Source organism: Engraulis encrasicolus, chromosome 11 (assembly GCF_034702125.1).
Source record: "Engraulis encrasicolus isolate BLACKSEA-1 chromosome 11, IST_EnEncr_1.0, whole genome shotgun sequence".
Lineage (NCBI taxonomy): Eukaryota > Metazoa > Chordata > Actinopteri > Clupeiformes > Engraulidae > Engraulis > Engraulis encrasicolus.
In genome coordinates this window covers 9730313-9742812 of record NC_085867.1, presented here as the reverse complement: position 1 = coordinate 9742812, position 12500 = coordinate 9730313, and the positions used below count along the sequence as shown (strand labels likewise).

Genomic DNA, 12500 nt, shown 5'->3' with positions numbered 1-12500 from the left:
TCGAAGCTGCTGTTCGGAAGTAAAATCAACAGACAGGAACACAATAATAGAAGAACATGTATAACAACATATATGTTCTTATGCTCTTTTTCATCTCTCTAGGATATTCCTTAGCTTCTGGCCATTAATAAGTTATGTGAGTATGTATGCTTTTATTTTTGCTTTGCTTTTGTTGTTGTTATTATTGTTGGTTGTTGATTTTGGCTTTATGTTTTGTTTGGTTTTCTTGTTGCTCCCTTTGTACCAACACGCCTTTTCTTCTTCTAATAATAAAAAAGAACACGTTCTTAACATCGTCATGAATGCACACAAATAGAGAAAGATGGAAAGAGCGAGTGAGTGAATGAGAGAGAGAGAGAGAGAGAGAGAGAGAGAGAGAGAAATACAAAAGAGAGAGATATGGAGAGAGAGAGAGAGAAAAAAAAGAGCGTGCGAGAGAGAGAGAGAGAGAGAGAGAGAGAGCGAAAGAGAGAGAGAGAGAGAGAGAGAGAGAGAGAGAGAGAGAGAGAGAGAGAGAGACTTATGTGCAGACTTGTGTGGTTGTACGTGTTTGAAGATTATGGCCAGATGTGTTATTGGTTAGGTTACAGATTTACATATCTGGTTATCACACACTTTCAAAAACACACAGGCACGCACAGGCACACACAGATACACAGACACACAGACACACACGCACACACACACACACACGCACACACACATACACACACACACACACACACACACACACACACACACACACACACACACACACACACACACACACACACACACACACACACACACACACACACACACACACACACACACACACTACGGTAAACTGCGGCTGACAACAGTGTGATGTGTGGCGTTGGCCACAAGGGGGAGTGTCTTCATGCTGTATCTCAGCAGCTGTCCTCTCATGTGAAGTGAAAACTGAAAGCCCAACTGGCAAACTCCAACTCCAATTGTCATTGTGACACAGCACTCCACAGCACACAAGTGAACACTGCATACTGCACACAACGAAATTGCATTTATTTCTCATCCGTGCAAGGGGGCAGCCCCTAATGACGTCTGAAAGGGAACAGTGCGGCGGGACGGTACCATGCTCAGGGTAAAGTTAGTCATGGAGGAGGATGGAGTTGAGTATTGGTTAATTACTCCCCCCACCAACCTGGCGGGTCAGGAATCACACAACTCCTTCACCTGAGCACAACACACTCAATACAGTGGAAACGGGTTTGACAGAAGAGTTCTCCATATATTTAACCCCTTTGCGCAGAATCTATGTTATACCCTTACTGTCAACAAAATTGTAATGGCTATGTCTTAGTCTCTTACTTAAAGGGACACTGTGCAGGAAATGGACAAAAAAGGTAGGCTACTGCAACTATGCTGCTCATTGAAACTAGGCTCCCTATTGCCAAATGTGATCTTTACATGAAAGTTTACTAAGTAGTAAACAAATATTAACTAATATGGTCCAATGACGGTCATTTTGCAGCTAAAAATGGCTATTTTAGGAAATTGTATGAAAAGTGCAATTTTTCCAGTCATAATGAATACTGCGAATTTGATGGTGGTGGTAAGTAGTCATGAAAAAGGTAACATTAGTGAGTGGGCAGCATGAATTCTGGAAATGAACAACCAAAAATCTCACACAGTGTCCCTTTAGGGCTCTTGGTACTGTCATAGCTATGTTGTTATGATGTAAGTGCATGAAGGTCCTTGTGAACAACCCTTCAGTTGTCCGGTGCACACACACACACACACAGTTGTGGTTGGTGAGCTCATCTATTGGCAGTGTGTGGGTATAGGGAATGCAGACGATTGGTCCACATGTCAAAACACCCAGAGGCCACTGGAGCAGATCCATCCATCTCAATACCTCAGAGAGTATAATAGTCACAAGAGATTCCAATTAATCAGCATGTAATACGCATATCCATCTCTTCTCTTCCTATCAACGTTTAACAAGCATATCACAATTAATTCATCATCATCAAACCTGATAGTCTCATCAATTACTGTATTATCAACTTTAATAGATCAAATTCTGTTATAATTACGGTAACAAAATCTCCAGAGACACAAGGCCCTGACAGCTAAATGCACGGGCAAGGCCCAGGGGCCCAAGAATCAAGGGGGCCCTGCATCCCAAAGGCTCTATATTTGAAAAGTTCAGATGCAAAAACCCCTAACTCCATTTCTGAAGACCTGCACTTCTATATTTTTAGAGAACCCCGTTGTTGGTTTGGTTTACATTCATGTACTTGATAATACATATAAATAGTTATATTACATAAATAATTTTTTTTTTTTGCAATTTTGATAGCTTTGTATTAAATAAAAATGAATTAAGATTATTTTCTGAAAAGGCACTTAGGGGGTTTTGCATCTGAACCCTTCATTTCCATTCTCATATTGCATTGAAATAATAATAATAAATAATAATACATGTTATTTAAAAGCGCCTTTCAAAATAAGGGGACATACAGTAAACAGGTTGAAAAACAAAAATAAAACAAAACAGAGTTAAAAACTCATAAAAAAAATAGGCTGACTGAAACAGATGAGTCTTTAGTCTGGATTTGAACTGGGGTAAAGAGTCAATGTTGCGGATGTCAGGGGGAAGTGCATTCCAGAGCCGAGGAGCAGAGTACTTTTAACAAGTGCATTTTTCAAATTTTATCAACGACATCTGGCCTACAACATTGAACACTAGCACCACCCACTGAGGGGGAGGGGCTGTTATTGTTGCCTGGCCCAGGGGCACATGGAATCACAATCCGGTCCTGACAATGTCCACACACAAGCAAGTCTCTTACCAGAGTGACAAGAATAAGCAACACAGAATCGCTGGACTGTGTAGCAAGGGCCACACGAACTGTAGAAGCGACAGATAATTAAAAAACCAAATTTCCAATTCCCGGTGGCGGCTGCCCCTGAAGTGCATCATCGCTCAAGTCCAACTACAAACTCAAGTCGCTCAAGTCGCTCAAATTGCCTCCAGTCGCCTCCAGTCGCTCAAGTCCCTCAAATCGCTCAAATCGCCTCCAGTTGCCCAAATCGCATTTGTCTCTTCTGTCGCCAGCGACTCGATACAAAGTCAACCGGTAACACTTTACAATAACTACCCAAAAAAGCTTAATAAACACTTTATTAACATTTAATTACAATTAACATTTAACAAAGCATTTACAAATGTTTGTAAATGAGTAAGAACCAAACTATGACAGCACAGTGGAGTGGGAATCAACTTCTACAGTGTGAGTTTTATGTGGTTTCATGCCTTCTGGTCTTTGAAGGATAAACTTCCAGGACCAATAAGACTGTGCTCTGTCTGTTGTGCTAACATAATATTCTTACCCATTTATAAACATTAGTAAACATTTTGTTGATAATTAGTTCATTATTTATAAGTGTTTATAAAGCTTTTTTGGGTAGTTATTGTAAAGTGTTACCTTTCAATCCCCTCCATCACCGGAGTTGCTCAAGTCGCGTCTGGTCTACTCGTGCCATCAGTGTTGACCCAGTACAGTACACAATGTCATGCATGCCTGACTGTGTGAGTGCCTGTGAATGCATTGGAATACAGTGCTAACGTCTTTTCCTGTCTATGCCTTTGTATGGGACAGTGATAAACTTTCTTGAAAGGAAAAGGAATAAGGAATTCCAAATCCTTTTCATACGGATGTGACTGTGTGGCGCTAGGAGAGATGGGCGGAAGAAAGACGGAAAATGAAACAGGAAGGGAGAGAAGAGACGAGATGACAAAATGAAAAAGGCACAGATGAGAGGAAAGAAGAAGATACTCACTGCTAGCTAGCTAATGATGTCTCTATCTCTGTCCGTCTTTTGATGTCTGTGTCGCATGTACCCACGCTCGCACACACGTACGCACGCACACACGTACGCACGCACGCACGCACGCATGCACGCATGCACGCACGCATGCACGCACGCATGCACCTTCCCCAGACTATGATCACTACTCAGATGAAGCAGCCTTTTGATTCTCTGACAAACACCTTCGCTTTAGGAAGAAAGAGAGAAAGAGAGAGAGAGAGAGAGAGAGAGAGAGAGAGAGACAGAGACAGAGAGAGAGAGAGGGAGAGAGAGAGACAGAGAGAGAGAGAGAGAGAGAGACAGAGACAGAGAGAGAGAGAGAGAGAGAGACAGAGACAGAGACAGAGACAGAGACAGAGACAGAGACAGAGACAGAGACAAAGGGAAGAGAGACAGAGACAGAGAGAAATGATTTTATCTAAATGTGTATGGATATAATATTTATAATATTAATGACACGTTGCTGTTGGGGCATGTGCAGTTGCGTCCTATACACTCACTAAACAGTTGAGATATGAGGGCATGTGGAGGAGAGATGGAGGTATAGACGCACACACGCACGCACGCACGCACGCACGCACTGTCCTCATGCAGGCACGCACGCACGCACGCACTGTCCTCAGGCACGCATGCACGCACGCACGTAGGCACGCAGGCACGTAGGCACGCAGGCACGCATGCACGCAGGCACTGTCCTCAGGCACGCACTGTCCTCAGACACGCATGCATGCTTGCACACAGGCACACACACACGGGCAGGCACGCTGGCACACAGGCACGCAGGCACACACACACGCATCCATGTACGCATACACGCAGGCATGCACCCACGCACCCACACACACACACGCACGCACACACAAACAAGCAATAACACAGCAGCACTGGGAGAAGGCAGCAACAGCTAACAGCAGAGCTATTTATCTGCATCATTAAGACACTTATAGGCTACACAATATCAAACATAGGCTACTCACAAACATATGGGGAACAGTATGCACACATACTATGCACAGAGGCACACGTCTCCACAAAAATAAATACACACACAAGCACAGACATACACACACACACACACACAAGCACAGACACACAGAGACACACAAGCACAGACACACACACACACAAGCGCGCACGCATGCACGCACACACACACACACACACACACACACACACACACACAGACAGACAGACAGACAGACAGACAGACAGACAGACAGACAGACAGACAGACAGACAGACACACACACACACACACACACACACACACACACACACACACACACACACACACACACACACACACACACACACACACACACACACAATAATTATTCCAGAGATGGAATACCTCTTCTGCATCCTTGCTAGCCTGGGAGTACCCATGCTGCCTTGCGCATTCTTTTCGAATTGCTGGACAGCCTGGGGACCAAGGCAGAAATCTTTACATCGAAACGGGGGCCAATCACAGAGCGAGGAGGCACGAAAGACGATGACGCGTACTACTCGACAAACGGAAGTTAGTTGCTAGTAGTTTTTTTGCGAACCCATCATGGCGGCAGCCGAAGCGAAGCAATCTTTCGGAGAAGCTCTGGACAGTGTTTTGAATAGTTTGGAACGTAATTTCGCTTTGAAAAACGAACAGCGCTTAGCGTTAGAGTCGTTTGTCAGCGGAAAGGAAGATGTGTTAGCCTTACTACCGACTGGATTTGGTAAAAGTCTGATTTACCAACTCGCTCCGTTGGTTACTAAGGTAATGGGGGTTTGCGAGACCCCGGTCGTTGCTGTGGTTTCGCCATTAATAGCATTGGTGGAGGACCAAATAAAGGACGCAGTCGGCCTTGGAATATCAACACAGCTGGGTCAAGACGATGAAACGGCGATTGAGAGATGATGCCGTTATAAGATTCTGTTTGGCAGTCCCGAGGCCTGGCTGAGCGCGAAGTGGGAGGACATGCTAGCCACCGATGTATACAAGACCAACCTGATCGGCGTAGTTGTCGATGAAGTCCATCTTACTTATATAAATGGTAAGTGTTATTTCTTGATATCATTGTCCTTATGTCTGTACCTACTGTGGTTGTCACAATGTCACATTATGGGTTCATTTTCGATATCAATTTAATGTTACAGTGAGTAAAGGCTTAAGTAGCACAGCTTTAGTCGTTTGGGTAGGGTGCGCAAATCCAAAAACTCCTTGCAGTTGAAGAAGCTAGTAAGGCTGCACGGGATTCAGACGTATAGCCCCATGGGCTCCCCCTGATTATATTTCACGTGTTCTTATCATATGCACTCCCCCCTGATTATATTTCACGTATTCTTATCAAAACATGCCCAGGATCTTCATCGGGATATAACTTAGATGAGAGACAGAGAGAGAGCTTCCATGCTTAACCTAACTACCCCCTAACTAGGCCCTAAGTGTAATGTAATGTTTTGCCTTTTGTATGAATAGGCACAGGTCAAGACACCAGTCTGTCTAATTGACTGACACCTTTTGGTGCCCTGCCTGGACGGGTGTAAAATAAGGTCATCTGATAAGTTATAGGCCACAGCTCCTTCCTGTTACCCATATGCCTGATTAAGATCCAGGGTGATCGAAATATTGTGTGTTTTAATTAATACAGTTTATTTTTTGGAGCATATCCAGCAGTGTGCAGACTTGAGTAGCACAGCTCTCGGTTGTGTGCACAAGTATCATCAGCCTACCTGAGAAAAATACGTTTTTGCTACATTTGTTAAGCAGGCCTAACTTCAGAAGGGCAATCATTTTCCACTGCAAATGACTAACATCTCTACACTTTACTTGTGGTTTTCTTTTCTCAAACAGGAGGAAGGCTGAGAAAGGACGGAAGGCTTTTAGGGAAAGCTTTGCGAGGTTGGGGAACTGAGAGCTATCGTGAAACCAGGTGGGTAATATTAACACCTTTTTCAGATCATTCTAACCTTACCTACCTAAGACATTTTATTTCACTGAAAACTTTAACTCACTCAACTCATTAATCTTTTGAAGAGCAGTTTTCTAATCATGGTATTGCTACTGTGATATCACACCTCTCACCCCATTGATTATGCAGTGTTCTAAACTTTCTGACATTTTGACATTACAAAAATTACATGCAATAATCAAGTAACGCTTTGATGCTTTGGCATTGCTCTTTTCATAGTACAGTTAAAATATCATGCAATGTATTCAGTGTATGAAAAAGTAGGCCTAAGCGGAGTGTTCTGACGTAGTGTCCTGGCAGGGTGTATCTCACAGGCCAATGCACACCTCGAGAAAAGAAAGTTCTGTTGCTGGTGCCTGTTGATCTGTCCACCAAGTCAGGGGACAGGAGCGGTGTCCCCAAGTGTACAGGCAGAGTAGTCGGGGGAGTGGAGGTGGTTGGTTGGGGGGGGGGGCAGGTAACCCACGACAACAACCGGGGGGATGGGCTGACAGGTAAGAAGTAGTGGAGACACCAGAGAATAGGACTGTTGATAACCCATAAGCTCTGAAGCCACAATTCTGAACAGCTATGACTGTAATGCAAATGATTTCCATGTTGTGATGTTGTTCTTGTATTCTTATTTTGTAGAAACACCGGTACTGGCATTGACTGTGTCTGCGGAATCGCACTCAAGAGAAATTGTCAGGAGACCGCTCCAACTCCAAAACCCAGTTGACATCATTGCCAGCCCCAATCGACCCAACATCAGACTCTCCATAAGACGACTTTCGAGTGAGTCACTGGACTGTTTCGACTGGCTCGTGAAGGACTTGAAAGAGAAAGGAGTGGAGATGTCACCAGTCAATATATACTGCCGGACAATAAACACGAGGGAGAAAACGATGCTTAAAGAAAGTCTAAATGGCTGCTTTAGGAAAGCCCTGTATGTACATTTTGAGCCTCACGTGTCCAGTGTGGAGCCTGGCCATTCCTGCTGCACCTATTGCCACTCATTATGCAAGTGTAACTCTGACTGTTGCTCTGTGCCAAAACCCAACTTTGAAATACCCAAACAAATCCCGTCACCTGTCAAATGCAGAAATGTCACATTTGAAGAGCAGGGACTGGTCAGACAGCTTTTGGAGGAGTATAGGGATAGCCTGATTGCACTAGGTGAACACCTTTACACAAATGCCTCATTCTGCACTGGTTTCAGCAATGTACTAATTTACTCAGTTTTGGAAAGTCTTTGTGATATGACATGACTTGTCATGCAGAATCTCCCTGTATTTGACATAAAACATGGCCAGGACATCCTACGCATTGTTCACAAAGTATTTAAAGATTTTGATGTGTGTGAATTCCCTGACATTCCTGAAAAACCATACCTGTCACCAGACATGGACTTTCCAGTGTATTTTGATGTTGAGGATGAGGATGCTGAAACCTCTCTAAGCAGCATTGAGTCAGGCTTATCCATGCTTCCATTATCAGATTAAGTACAGAGCCACTGTAAATAATTGTAAATAACTGCACACTTGTATATATAGTAAATATCATTCTGAATAAATACATGTTGTAATGTGTTCCCTGAAAACTAATGAAGAGACAGCTTGGTAAAGGAAATGATTTTAATGAAGGACAATGACTTAGAATAACAAACAAGAATAACAAACTATTTCAAAGCAAGAAAATAGGAAAGTAATTAAGTAAAACTTATTTTAATAATTTTGGCATTCACATTTTTGAAGACGCCGTACCAACATTGACGGTCGCCTGTAAGGCAGCATGGGTGTTACCTGGCTAGACAAACAGTACAAATAACTCAAAGGACACTGCTCCATTCATTCAGTTTGCTGCTCATCCACGTCCACAGTGCCTTGTGATCGAGCTTTGCCAACAAGTCATTTCGGAAGCCAGGGAATGCAGTAGATGTGCGACCTGGTTTCTGTTTAAAAAGTTCTGCCTCTTGCAGTGTGTCCACCAAGGTGAGGATGTCTTGTCATGTCCACATGGTGAGCTCCACTTGGTCTTGTTATGCCCAGCTCCTTGTCAGTGCCTGCCATCATCTGTTTAAAGAAATAAGTGGATACCAAGGCTTAGGCTATTAAAAACAGAATATGTTCAGATAATCTAGGCCCATTATTACAGTACACATTATGGTAAATTAATGCAGTAAGGGGGAGGGTTGGAGTGAGGGTCGTGTCAGTGAGTGTAGGGGGACTGTGAAATGCTCTCCCCTCTATCGATTGACTGGGACAACTACCAAACCGTGCTCATTTTCTGGACTTTTTAAATGACTAGTTAATGGCAGATCAGTAAGAAAACCTAAACAAGAACTGTTACATTGTCTATGAAGAGATTATAATGTAATAGTGAGCGAGCATTGCATTTAAGGAGCTGGAGCTACCACTTGGAGCGATTGAACAGAGTAAACTGGATACCTGAGTTGGCACTTGGAGTCAGTGGGTTTGGCAATGTCTTTTTCAAATCCCTCGGTGTCGTCGATGGCGTTGGCTCGCGTGGCCTTTTGGAGACGTTGCCGTCTTTGAATTCTTCCTCCCATTGCCTGAATATTAGGTGAATCCTTTCCGAGTCTGTTTATGACTGAGGCGCAACGCGAACAACATCTCCTTGACTGTCCCGACACGGAGGATACAATCAAGCGTAGGAACGCCAGCCTGTTCGAAATTGTTGTTTCTTTTTTCACTGCGAACATGTCAGTTGAATGTCCATATGTAGATGGTGGTCCTTCTCATTTGTCTTGCACAAACGGCAAAAATCGTCTGGCGCCATTGTTGATTTCTAGACTGTTTTAGCTTCTTCAATTTCTGTGGCTTCTTGCAGATAATTTCCTCGTCGCGATATACACACGTCATCGCGCGCAAGGCAGCATGGGTTCTCTCTGGCGAGTGATGGACACTCGTGCCGTCCAATCAACGGCTACGGAAACCACACCTCCCTACGAGATAATGTACAGTTGGTCCCCAGACTCGATCACACTTGTGATTGAGTATGGCGTTTGCCGCCAGACAACATCCTTGCCACAACAACAGCAAATTCAGCAAAGTCTTCAGATGGTCAAACGCAATTTCAAACTTCTGTGCTAACCCTGCTACGTAGATTTTTGACAATCAAGTACACTTGACTTGACTTGACTTGAGATGCATAGGTCATACAACAAAATTGAAAATATTACAAAATTGAAAATATTAAGTAAAAAAACAATCATTTGACCTTGTGCGTGTGTGCATTTTGGTCTTCATGGGGTCATACTATATGTTTCACATCCATGAGGAAAGCATAGCAAAGCATTAGACAGGCGGTGCCCTCCTCGTGACGCAACAGCTTCAGCGTTGCTACCAGTCAGGTCAAGAGCAATGGAACCTACTTTCATACCTGTCAACCATCCCTAATTTCCCGGGAAACTCCCTAATTTTGACTCATTTCCCGATTTCTTCCCGGAAATATCCCGGATTTTTCACATTATCAAAAAACACAGTCGGTCCAGTAGGCTATTTATAGGCTACCCACGGCCCTGTCCGACGAGCCACACCCCCTCTTGAAGAGAGAGACAGAGGGTCTTGCTTATCAAGCTACCTGCCAGAAGACGGTATGCCAGATACCACCAAGAATTACGAGCTGTCAACCTCGAGCTCCGTAGCGCTTGTGCACCCACTGTTTTCCTCAGAAACAGTCAGTTCATGCAACGCATAAAACAGCCTCGGAACAGCGAATCATGCGATTATCCTAATCAGTTTAACGAAGTTTTGCACGAACAGACAACTTGTGCGACAAAACAATAAGAAGAAACTCATTGCGCTCATTTCATTGTTTTGTTTTCATTGCATTGTTTCTCCACGCTGCTGAGGGATTTTAGACAGAAACTGTCTTTGCACGCGCGCTGTTGTGAAAAGCAGAGTAGAACGCACCGTCCGATCTGTCTCTGTCATCCCGTTGACTGCCAATTTTTTTTTTTTAGAAAATTTCCCGGATTTTGGCTTTAAATATGGGAATTTTCCCAGATTTTGGGAGCTCAAAGCTGACAGGTATGCCTACTTTTTGAGTTCCCGCAAAATCGGGAACTCCTCCCACTTTGTTGGGACGCAAACAATCATTAGCAAACCAAGGGAGGCCATTTGGGAAATGTCATTAGGAAATGTTAATTGTTATGTTCTTGGTCAGACCAAGTCTAGAAGAGATTTGAAAGTCGATGATAGTCAAGCTAGCAAAACATACATGTACAAAGGCATGTTCATTGCCACTCACCAATGTTAAATGCTCAGTTATTATGTAGTTACTTGATTGACTCAACCTCGGTTTGAGGGAACATCTTCTGTGGAGTGGAACCACGAAGTGAAGTCAGTCCTTATGGATTCGTGTCTGCAAGCAGCTCTCTTTGAGGGGGGATCTACATTTACCACAGTCAGGATACTGCATGCACTCTTTGATATGCAGTTCAGTGAATTTGACTTGACTTGTACTTCATGACTTTACTGTTTTTGGTCCATCAGTATTGTCTTGCACTTTGATGCCAGTCTGTAAATGTCAGTCTATTTCATGGTATAGAGAGAGAAACGTAATTTCAATTTCCTTGTATGACTTGTGCATATGTGAAGAAACTGACAATAAAAGCTGACTTGACTTGACTTGACATGCACAAAAAACAAACAGATGTGCGTATGTAATCTTACACAACTACTGATGCACACACACACACAAGGCATCAAGTGAATCTGTATTAAGCAGTGGCTTATTGTGCTTGGTGTAATCAGTCTCTATACAGATTACTGTCCTTACGCTGATGAATAGATCAGGGTGTGTGTGTGTGTGTGTGTGTGGGGGGGGTGTATGTGTGTAGATGCCTGTCTGTCTGTCTGTCTGTCTGTCTATCTGTGTTTATCATGGTGGCAGTGAACGTGAATGAGCGAGAGAGAGAGAGAGAGAGAGAGAGAGAGAGAGAGAGAGAGAGAGAGAGAGAGAAGGAGTGGAGAAGCGGAAAGGCGGAAGTGTTCATCATAGGTGGCAGTGAACGTGTAATTTCATCTCCTATCATTACAGCTGCTGTCGTCTTTTCCTGCTCTCCATACTCTGTGTGTGTGTGTGTGTGTGTGTGTGTGTCTGTGTCTGTGCTTGCGTGTGTGTGTGTGCATGCGCGTGTGCGTGCATGTGTGTCTGTGTGTCTCACATCTCTCTTCCTGCCTTCCATGCTACTACTCTCTAGTTTGTATTTATGTACATAGTCATTTTCATATGCACGCCTGCCACCACCCCTTCTACATCGACGGACACACACACACACACACACACACACACACACACACACACACACACACACACACACACACACACACACACACACACACACACACACACACACACACACACACAGGGGCATCGACAGGGGTGGGGGGGGGGGGGGGGGGGGGGGGGGAGTGGTACTGATTCTAACGGCCCGGCCCAACGCAGCACAGCCCTCGGCGATGGCATCATAAAAAATATGTATTCTTGCTTTTTTAAAAAAAGAAATGTCTGATTACAAATAAATATTAAATGGAAATTAACTTATTAAATGTGCAACTGCTGATTTCCATAACGTTTTCGTCAGTTCTTTATTATATTGTCATTTACCCTTCCCCCTGAGCTCTTGCGAAATTGCGTTGAATCGAACAGCATCCGAAATGCTGGCAGAAGGTGTACAGAGCTACTGTGGTCTCAACCCAAAGGATGTTA

General features: G+C 43.8%; 1 protein-coding gene and 1 long non-coding RNA gene across 2 annotated transcripts in view; both read right to left on the bottom strand.

Annotated features, from left to right (window-relative positions):
• Positions 1-12500, bottom strand: part of si:dkeyp-72a4.1 (uncharacterized protein LOC100148058 homolog) — a 233486-nt gene that overhangs the window by 45573 nt on the left and 175413 nt on the right. The window lies entirely within an intron of this gene.
• On the bottom strand, positions 8385-9793 carry LOC134457863 (uncharacterized). The gene is made up of 2 exons (XR_010036507.1): positions 9212-9793; positions 8385-8836 (listed from the first exon to the last, which is right to left on the bottom strand). It is a non-coding gene; the product is annotated as an uncharacterized LOC134457863 (long non-coding RNA).